The sequence below is a fragment of the Salvelinus sp. IW2-2015 genome, linkage group LG12 (assembly GCF_002910315.2).
Source record: "Salvelinus sp. IW2-2015 linkage group LG12, ASM291031v2, whole genome shotgun sequence".
Classification (NCBI taxonomy): Eukaryota; Metazoa; Chordata; class Actinopteri; order Salmoniformes; family Salmonidae; genus Salvelinus; species Salvelinus sp. IW2-2015.
This window is the reverse complement of record NC_036852.1, coordinates 4,688,629-4,698,947: the sequence shown is the minus strand read 5'-3', so window position 1 is coordinate 4,698,947 and position 10,319 is coordinate 4,688,629.

Sequence of the window (10,319 nt, the reverse complement as noted above, 5' to 3'; positions counted from 1 at the left end):
AAGAGAAGAGGTGCACATTCAGTCCTGGGCCTGAAAGAGCAGRTTAATCACCATGGTAACTGCACTGAGGCCAACCAGTCCCTACACAACACTGTCCCGTTGTGAGAGAGAGAGAGTGAGTCTTGGACTCAGGAGGAGAAAGTGAGCAAAACAGAATGTGAGGTCCGGATAGTTCATGGTTGAGATATCACTGAGTCTGCATGCTGCTGACAAATACATCTACTTATCCAATTATAACAGAACAAGTTGACAGTGTGACTGACTGGGGTTCAAACTTGGCTCTGCTGGCTGACACAAGACTYTGTTAGCCTGCTGAGCTAAAGCCTAGGCATTAGCTTGAGGAACMAACACAAGTTGTCAAGTCTCAGGCAAGGTTACTCATTTATCCAGTGCGGTTCTYAACCACCTCTGTTACAGCATCAACAAATCAACGCTGTCATTGCATGAGGATTAATTCAACACTTTGCAATATTGAGTTACAACAAATAGTGTTCGCTGTGATTTACTGCGTGTAATGAGGTGGGGTGAGTTATTCACAGTTGCTTGATCACACCTGTGTCTCACATGGATGGTTCTGTCAGTGTTCCTCCTCCAAATGTTTCCCCCAGGCCTTGCAAGCTCTATATGGGCCCCAACCACCTGGCTCTCACAACCTTAGATTTATAACAGTCGTATAATTCTAGCTCTGTGTGAAATCCCACACAGACTTTTGCAGAGGTTGATGGTTTTAAGTCCTCCCTTCTCTCAGTCTAGTTCTGTGTGAAATCCCATGCAGACTAGAATATCTGGCTGGGTAAGCTATATGACCTGTGTCAAAAAGGATGTATTTTCTTTCAAATACTTMATTATTTCACTTGTACTTCATCGAACACAGTGCGAAGGAAGCAAAGGAGTAGGGCAAACCTGCACCCTATATWTAAAATGTATGCARGCATSACTGTAAGTTGCTTTGGATAAAAGCGTKTGCTAAATGGCATATATTGTTATATTATAAACTGGGTGGTTAGAGCCCTGAATGCTGATTGGCTGACAGCTGTGGTATATCAGACTGTATACCACGGGTATGACAAACATTTATTTTTACTGCTCTAGTTATATTGATAACCAGTTTATAATAGCAATCAGGCACCTCGGGGTTTGTGGTATATACCACGGCTAAAGGCTGTGCGATGTGTCGTGCCTAAGAACAGCCCTTAGCCGTTGTATATGGCCATATACAGTTGAAGTCGGAAGTGTACATATACCTTAGCCAAATACATTTAAACTCAGGTTTCACAATTCCTGACATTTAATCCGAGTAAAAACACCAGAGCTGTGTAACTGAGTCAGGTTTGTAGTCTTCCTTGCTCGAAAACGCTTTTTCAGTCCTGCCTCACATTTTCTATATGATTGAGGTCAGGGCTTTGTGATGGCCACTCAAATACCTTGACTTTGTTGTCCTTAACATTTGCAACAACTTTGGAAGTATGCTTGGGGTCATTGTCCATATTAAGAACCATTTGCGACCAAGCTTTAACTTTCTGACTGATGTCTTGAAATGTTGCTTTAATATATCCACATAATTTTCCTCCTCATGATGCAATCTATTTTGTGAAGTGCACCAGTCCCTCCTGCAGCAAAGCACCCCCACAACAGTGGCTGCCACCCCGTGCTTCACGGTTGGGATGGTGTTCTTCGGCTTGCAAGCCTCCCCCTTTTCCTCCAAACATAACGATGGTCATTATGGCCAAACAGTTCTATTTTGTTTCATCAGACCAGAGGACATTTCTCCAAAAAGTACGATCTTTGTCCCCATGTGCAGTTGCAAACCGTAGTCTGGCTTTTTTATGTTGGTTTTGGAGCAGTGCTTTGTCCTTGCTGAGCGGCCTTTCAGGTTATGTCGATATCGGACTCGTTTTACTGTGGATATAGACACTTTGTACCTGTTTCCTCCATCATCTTCACAAGGTCCTTTGCTGCTGTTCTGGGATTAATTTTCACTTTTCGCACCAAGTACGTTCATCTCTAGGAGACAGAAACACATCTCCTTCCTGAGCGGTATGACGGCTGCGTGGTCCCATGGTGTTTATACTTGTTTACATTGTTTGTACAGATGAACGTGTTCCTTCAGACGTTTGGAATTCCTGCCAAGGATGAACCTGACTTATGGAGGTCTACAATTTTTCTGAGGTCTTGGCTGATTTCTTTTGATTTTCCCATGATGTCAAGCTAAGAGGCACTGAGTTGAAGGTATGCCTTGAATACATCCACAGGTACACCTCCAATTGACTCAAATGATGTCAATTAGCCTAACAGAAGCTTCTAACGCCATGACATAATTTTATGGAATTTTCCAAGCTTTAAATGGCACAGTCAACTTAGTGTATGTAAACTTTGACCCACTGGAATTGTGATACAGTGACTTATAAGTGAAATAATCTGTCTGTAAACAATTGTTGGAAAAATGATTGTGTCATGCACAAGATAGATGTCCTAACCGACTTGCCAAAACTATAGTTTGTTAACAAGACATTTGTGGAGTGGTTGAAAAACGAGTTTTAATGACTCCAACCTAAGTGTATGTAAACTTCCGACTTCAACTGTACCACACCCTCATGCCTTACTGCTTGATTAGGTATTACTGTACCTGGCATTTCAGATAGGCTCAATTAACGCTCAAAGTATTTGAAAGAAAACAAACACTAGTTGAATCCAGGTTGCTATACCCAGTTTTTCGTTTTTTCAGAATATGATCAGTGATGCTGAATGTCAAAGGGTGGGGGAGAGGGGAAGCAACGGCCCATCCTACATCCCTCTGTACACACACAGCTAATTACAGGGCCTGCTCTCCTCAGCTGTCACTGACATAGTCTCTTTACATGTCAATTTGCCAGCCGAATGGGCCCTCATCATCAGTGCTCCCTCCCTGTCCCAGGGCCCTCGTAGGAAAATAAAACAGACAAAAATGCCTTGTCCTCGCCCCAGCTGCCAGTCTCACAGGGCAAACATGGCACAATGGCGCAGGGCACTGAGGCTCAGTCACAGGGCACACACACACACCCCTCTCTCCACCCTGCCCTACCCTTCAGCTGCACCCACCCTATCCTACTCCATTCACAGGGGCATAACGTAGTCTTTCTGGGGGCCTCTCATCACGCCACGCCCCACAACCGCCCTCCTTTGTGTTGGTCTAGCACTCTGAGGAAATGATCAAGTACAAGGAGTGGGTGTGTATTTGTAGCGGGAACTTGTGTGTTTTTTTGTCTACCATTTGCCGTTTGTGGAAGGGGAGGTAGGGCCTTGGCTAGGAGCCCGGCTGTGGTGTGGTGGTGTTGGCTGCATATAAACATCGAGGGTGAACACAGGCACATTTGTTTAGGCCTCCTCCCCCCTCACCTCAGGCAGCCTTGGGAGGAACAGTTGACAATTCCTAACCACACTAGCCTGGACTGCATACCCATCCACACACTGAGGATAGACAAGGCCAGTTGTGGACTGGAGGAAGAAAGGAAGTTTACCTGAAGACTGGACAAAAGAGGCAATATAAAAATAAAATAAAAAGTAAGTTGACTTTTACTGTTGATTTGTTGACTTTGATATAGTTTCAAAAAGAAATGCATGACTTATCACTCAAAATGACAGTGGATTGTCTCTAAAAAAGCAGCGAGGGCAGAGTTGTYTAGCTTGGTAATGTTTTTATTCCACATTTTGTGCCTTGGTTCACCGGCATCTCTGTTCATCTCCTGGGAAGCYAGAGTTGCTAGAATCAGTGAGCTTAACATTTCAGGATGTGGACAATTTATTTATCTATAAATTCCCTTTGTAGCTCACGAATGTTGATGGGCCTCTCTTCGAGCTGCTGATGTGAAATGGGACATTGCTTTATTCCCAGTGGGACTGCTAATAACATGGCTTGGACATTCCAACATGTCATTGTAGCATGGGGCGATGCATGAATCRACTTAGTGTTCCTCTGAGCAAAAACATTTCAYTAGACACAGAATCTATGTCCCAAATGYAACCCTTRRCCCTGTATTGCAGTACTTTTAACCAGAGGCTTGTATATTTCTATATTTATTTATTTGTAGTTCTGTTCTTGTCTATTATTTTTCTGTATTATGTCATGTTTTATGCTTTGTGTGAACCCCAGGAAGAGTAGCTGCTGCTTTTGCAACAGCTAYTGGGGATTAAAATAAAATCCCTGGTCAAAAGCAGTGCARTATAAAGGGAATAGGGTGCCATTTGGGACACACTCAGAGACTGCCTTGACACTGAGCACGTTTCAGTAGACACAGACTGCCTCTACACCCCCCAGTCATCTCARTACACTGGGAGCTACACTGTCTCAGATAGAGCCATGCTTTAGCTCCAGCTAGCATTTTTGGTTGGATTCGTATTGGATAGTAGATTTCCCTTCATTATTACGTTCTCCATTTATGATGTTATCATGTATAGGACACATGTATAGGACACACTATAGCATTGCGTTTGATTGTTTTAATATTTGTTCTAATAAGGAACAAAACACATACGCTTTTACCATTAACCGGATGCCTGATAATTAAAAGTCATATTTATCTCAATGTTGGTATGGAAGCTGTAGGACTGACTGCTTTATGASCAAGCAGATTTAACTCCCATATGCAGCTGGGAATTCCAAAGGGTAGTGTTCTGGTTAAATGGTATAGATGGAAAATGCATCTTAACTAGGAGAATTCTCTAACGATGACTTTGGCCGAGACTTGGTCAACTCTTCATCTTCATGAATTCCAGACATTGGATTGTATATGATTGTATCAAGATATGGATTTGCCATTSCATTCCATCACGTAATACGTTATGGCAGAAAGGAGAATGGAAATATCTTTCAAACATGAATCTGTCTGAGTGTTTGAGAAGAGCTTTGGTTGTTCCAGTATGGTACACTCTGGTATGCATTTGCTGCAGAGTAAAATATAGTAGCCTATAGCTCACCCCATGGACTAGCTCCAACTTCTCGCTAATCATAAGTGCAAAGAAAACAGGAAGGAATGTCTGGTGAAAGCTGGTCCGCACTGAAAACAATGAAAAGTGCATATTTCATCATTATGACAATGATGACATGTAACGATGAGGGTAGGCTAATTGTACGGGTTTCTGACCATATAAGTCCAACATTMCTCCTCCCCAGTGTCCCAAACTGGTAATAAAATAAAATGGTATTTGTCACACGCTTCGTAACAACAGGTGTAGACTAACAGTAAGCCCTTCTGAACAATGCAGAGAGAAAKATATAGGAAAATAATAACACAAGGAATAAATACACAATGAGTAAAGATAATTGGCTATATACACAGGGTACCAGTACCGAGTCCATGCGCAGGGGTACGAGGTTATTGAAGTAAATATGTACATATAGGTAGGGACAAAGTGACTAGGCAACAGGATTGATAACTGACAGTAGAGTCAAAAGAGTCAGTGCAAAAAGGGTCAATGCAGATAGTCCGGGGAGCTATTTGGTTAAATATTTAGTAGTCATGGAGGTAGAAGCGATTCAGGGTCCTGTTYGTTCCAGATTTGATGCATCGGCACTGCTTGAGGTATTGCTCTCTTATTGGAAAGTGCAGGGTGAAAATCACTGGAGCTATTGGCCAGATATACATGTTCTATCCTATTTAAAACCTCCTTAGAGAGCAATTACAGCCAAAGTACTGCTAAGTACACCTCTAAAACAATGGGCGATAGCTCAACATTCAGTTGTTAATAACGATAAATCCGTAAATAAGTAAAACTACTATGGCACACTTAACGTTGAGTACTTGGCTCATCTTCTTTTGAGAGTCTCTCTCTACTAGAACCTGCATTCCACGTTTAATAGGTTTAGAATGTTCTGGATTTGAAACTGCTGACATTACTRGCAACAATAGTCTCTATAGTCTTTGTAATAGGCTTTTTATGGCTCACAGGCCTCTACCTATCTTAGCCAATATGACTCAAAGCAGACTAGATATGAAAGACCTTATGAGAAACACTTCTGTTTGGAACATTGTTGAACACATAACACTAGTGTATACTGATGTTGTGAGCGATGTTATTATTATTATTTGTCAATGTTGTGTAGTTCCAAAATATGAGGAATCAGTGGATTTTTATTTTAWTGCTAATWGATGATCTACCTAGCAACTACTTTTCTCTGTTCTGATTGCTTAGATGTTGACAACAGGAAGTACTTGAAGTGACATATTTCTGTGAATGTAGTCTGTTCATGAGTAAAAGAGAAATCAAAAGAGTAAAAGAGRAATCTGTCTCCATCCAGTGTTGTCAACATAGAGAGTCATCAAWCCACCTTCTAAAGAACCCCCAAACTACGTTAGTACAGCCAAASAGCAGTAATGGTAAGTCTGGCAGTGGCAACCTATTGTCAAGTAGTACAGGCATAACAAAAATAGAGTGACTTTGAAATAATTATAATAAAAACCATTTTGGTATACAATTGGTAGTTACAGTCTTGTCTCATCGCTGCAACTCCCGTACAGACTCAGGAGAGGCGAAGGTCAAGAGCCGTGCGTCCTCCGAAATGCAACCCAACCAAGCCGCACAGCTTCTTGACACAATGCTCACTTAACCCAGAAGCACCAATGTGTCGGAYGAAACACTGTACACCTTGCGTCCGTGTCACCATACACTGTGCCTGGCCAGCCACAGGAGTTGCTAGTGCACAATGGGACAAGAACATCCCTGCTGGCCAAACCCTCCCCTAACCCGGACGACACTGGGCCAATTGTGCGCCGCACGTGGGTCTCTCAGTCACCAGCRGGCTGCGACAGAGCCTGGACTCGAACCCAGAATCTCTACTGGCACAGCTYGCACTARGATGCAGTGCCTTAGACCACTGCGCCACTCAGGAGGCCTGACTTTGATATAATTTAAAGAAAACACAGGCTATTTGTCATAAAATGTATCCTGTCCTCAGCTCTTTCCCTTCATCCTCACTGATTGGAAAAAAACTACAGGGCCACGTTCAGCAGGACACAATAAAAACCTATTATGTAGAACAAGCATGCCTCTGGCARGTAGAACAAGGAATCATGAGAGTTCTGTTCATGGTATTTCTATGTGCAATGTTCCACAAGGTTTGCTTGCTGAACATGGTCCAGGTAAAAACTATAGGGTGGAATCTCGTCATTAGGTTGGTTTTCACCTGGGGCAAAATGTTTAGTTTTGCAACTGTTTGGACTAATGATCCCACCCCTGTTCAGTTCTTTCAGATCAGTGCATATCAAGGAGAAGAGGTTAGAAGAGGAATGATCTTTAAAGCTTTCTTCCTCTTCAGTAGAGGGAGGAATTTTTACACCCCTCTACTCCAATCGTTTCCACCGTCCCCCTCAAAGGGTCTGACCCTTAACCCCCAACAGTTTAAGGTCTTCCCTCCAATGGACGGGTTCTAGCCACGGGGCAAGCCATATATTTTGTGCATAATTACCTTGTCAGTAGCCTCTCAGGCCGTGTAGCCAGCCACAGTGAAGTGTTAGACGTCACGAGGAGAGAGATACTCTTTCCACGTTGAAACTGAGAAATGTCAATGCGTTCGATTGCACAAAAAATGCTTTATTTTTTATGAGACAGACTACCACACGTATTCAATGAATTAGATTAGATTGAARAGAATAGATTGAATTTGCATGTTCAAATGTCAGTTCGAAGARAATGGAGTGCTCTGTCCRCATACATAACTTGAAGTGCCTCTTCACAAGGGGTTTGTGTACTAGCATTTGAGCCAATTGATTAATACTTGGGTTATTCTGATTAGATTTATGTACGAAGGCTTATCATAGCCTACGAATGTTTTTGACACTATGTAGCATTTGAGGCTTTCCAATTTAAAATCACAAGGAGTAGGCRACACTCTTATCTGACCGGCAGTGTAGTTGCCTTATTGCAGTATTCCCAAACTGGGGTGCGTGCAATGCCGTCGGGGGTACGCCAAATAAAAATGTGATTCACAGTTTGTATATTTTAAAAACTAATTCTTCACATTTTCAAACAGTCCATTTATATTTTTGCAATGGGGCTATACGTTTGGGTGAGGTTGTTTTCTCGCCTGAGTAGCCTCGTTTCACTGCCAAAAATAAAATTGAACCATCTAGTGTTCAGCGAAACAACAACACAATGTCAAATACAGGTAGCCTACTCAAATAATTAACATCCAATCACATTAACCGTTAATCTCTCGCGGGAATTCCACTAACGGTCCGTATGTAGCCAAATGTAGCTGCTGCTCATGTTGGTATCTGTACTTATGGCGCAAAAGTCATGACAGGGAGACATAGTGGAGTGGTAACCCGCGTGCAAGCAGTTGCTCRCGACGCCACTTGGGTACACTGCAGCATCCACCGAGAGGCTCTTGCTGCCAAAGGAATGCCTGACAGCTTGAAAGACGTTTTGGACACTACAGTGAAAATGGTTAACTTTGTTAAAGCAATGCCCCTGACGAGCTTAAAGTTTTCTTTGCTGACCATAATTTTCACTTGTCTGACCACTTGCATGATGATGAGTTTCTCACATGACTGGCCTATCTGGGTGAAGTTTTTTCTCGCCTGAATGATCTGAATCTAGGATTACAGGGACTCTCCACAACTATATTCAATGTGCMGGACAAAATTGAGGCTATGATTAAGAAGTTGGAGCTCTTCTCTGTCTACATTAACAAGGACAACARACAGGTCTTTCCATCATTGGATGATTTTTTGTGCGCAAATGAACTCAAGCTTACGGACAATGTCAAATGTGATATAGCGAAGCATCTGAGTGATTTGGGTACGCAATTACGCAGGTACTTTACCGAAAAGGATGACACAAATAACTGGATTCGTTATCCATTTCATGCCCTGCCTCCAGTCCACTTACCGATATCTGAACAAGAGAGCCTCATCGAAATTGCAACAAGCGGTTCTGTGAAAATTGATTTTAATCAGAAACCACTGCTAGATTTCTGGAWTGGGCTGCAGTCAGAGTATCCTGRCTTGGCAAATCGCGCTGTTAAGACACMGATGCACTTTGCAACCATGTATCTATGTGAGAGTGGATTCTCAGCCCTCACTAGCATGAAAACTAAATGCAGGCACAGACTGTGTGTGGAAYATGATTTAAGACTGAGACTCTCTCCAATACAACCCAACATTGCAGAGTTATGTACATCCTTTAAAGCATACCCTTCTCATTAACCGGTGGAGAGTTATTCACAATTTTTGATGAACAAATAAGGTTTTATATGTATGATGGCTAAATAAAGAGCAAAAAATGTACTATTATTATTTGTTCCCTGGTCCTATAAGAGCTCTTTGTCACTTCCCACGAGCCGGGGAAGTGACAAAAACTCACACTCATTCTAATGTTTAGTAAATGTACAACATTTGAGAGTGCACTGACCCTGGTGCTAGAGGCGGTACGCAGCCGGTGGTTGAATGTTTGAAGGGGTACGGGACTATAAAAAGTTCGGGAACCACTGCCTTATGATATAAGACCCATTGTGAGCGGTAATCTGGGATTCAAACAACAACAAAGCTGTCACCACGACAATTTCTGGGGTAAACAGCTGAGGGATAGGACTGGAGACTCTCAAAGTCACAGACAGAGGAATTTATACGTTATACTCTTCAAGAATCAATGGTTAGAAATCATTCATTTCTAAGTCCAAGAGTCAACACCAACGTATGTTTCTTCAACCGAGTCGACCACAACCCAGCCTCGCTTTGACAGGCAATGTCACGGGTCTCCTCGACATCTCTTGCCGAACAGCACAGCAATGCAATGAGCTACGAGAGGAGGAATGCGAAAACAATGTGGAATCTTTCAAAAAAGTATTGCATTTGTGGCCACAAGGTATGCAACAGAGGCATTTCGAGAGGCTGAATCGGTGCGTTTGTGCTCGCCAACTGTGATGACAAACAGTGGGTGACGTGACCGGTCTGATGGTTTCTGTCAGTGTGCCCCTTGTCTACTTTACTCTGGGTCTGTGGTGAGGAATGCTTCAAGTGTTAAGAAGCAGATTCTGTGGGGGCCCCAATCAAAAGCAGACCGGGGTCCTTATTTGGAATATACTGTATCTTACTAGTATGAGGGCTGATCTAGGATCCCCTCCCTGTCAAAATTGAAACTAATAACACTCAATGAATACGGCTCCAGGCTTCTATCTAAAGAGTAGGAGTGCTAATCTAGGATCTGTTTTGTCTTTTGGATCATATTGATTAACGTTATATGGACAGGGAGAGTCCTGATCCTAGATCAGCACTCCTACTTTTAGACACTTGAGACATACAGCCTTTGGCCCATATTCAGAAATAGTCTAATAGTGTAGGAGT